This window comes from Portunus trituberculatus, chromosome 17 (assembly GCF_017591435.1).
Source record: "Portunus trituberculatus isolate SZX2019 chromosome 17, ASM1759143v1, whole genome shotgun sequence".
NCBI classification, from domain to species: domain Eukaryota; kingdom Metazoa; phylum Arthropoda; class Malacostraca; order Decapoda; family Portunidae; genus Portunus; species Portunus trituberculatus.
The window spans coordinates 9,691,167-9,692,390 of NC_059271.1; positions in this window are offsets into that span (position 1 = coordinate 9,691,167).

The window sequence follows — 1,224 nt, forward strand, 5'->3', positions numbered from 1 at the left end:
ACACACACACACACACTCCATAGTTACTACAGAGACTTAATACAAGGACAAGATTCATGAAAATTCTAGATCTTTATAGAAAAACTGTATAGCAAATATTGAATTTTCTTTACGAACTCGCACGTCATGGGGTGTTTACTTCGTTCTATTTCTTCCCTAGGCTAGTATACCTCTTACATAATTAATAGAAAAAAATGGGTTCTAATATTGTTAGGTATATATATATGGGTAGGGTAGTGACAAACTATGCCCTTCTGCTCCAGTGCCAAGGAACCAAGCTAATAGTCTTTACCCCATCCAGTATTGTTTTGCTGGCGTGGTCTGTAGGTCACTTCAAAGATCTATTATTTAGGCAATAGTCTCGCTCACGGGTCTGCTGCGCCACACGTTTAGCTTTGGGAAGAAAAGATGCTGCATTTTTTTTGACTGAGGAAGTGTGTTGATATATAATTTCCACGACCTCTCTCTCTCTCTCTCTCTCTCTCTCTCTCTCTCTCTCTCTCTCTCAGGTGATGTGTTTCATGCAATTTTAATTACTTTAATTTAATGACTTCTAATGTTACAGTGAATCATTATCATAGAGAATACAACTTTATTTTTAGCAAACAGAGAATTTCAGATTGCCACATATCATACTGATTTACGTAGTTTCCTATACTTATTGTTTCGTTGCTGTTGCCATTATCACTGTCATCATCTTCATTATTCTACCTAATGTGGAAACAGTTGTTGGTTTTTGTTTCTCTAGGAATGCAATATCGAAAAAAGAACGAAAGCAGAAGAGGAATCATTGTATTGATCTTTTGAAGCTGACTCTTGGCACGATTAGGGAAAAATATTGTGGAGGAGTGTGGTTGATGGAAAACATGTATCACAATTATTACATTGTACGTCATGAGTTTCTTTCTGAAAGTCAATATATAACATATCTATCATAGTATACGGTGGGTATTTTTTTCAGTTTCAGTAATTAAGCCTTTATTACCGTTTTACACACACACACACACACACACACACACACACACACCGCAGTGTAGTAGTGATTAACATACTCGGCTCACAACAGAAAATGCCCGGGTTCGAATCCCGGGCGTGGCGAGGTACATGGGCAAGCCTCTTAATGTGTAACCCCTGTTCACCTAGCAGCAAGTAGATACGGGATGTAACTCGAGGGGTTACGGCCTCGCTTTCCCGGTGTGTGGAGTGTGTTGTGGTCTCAGTTCT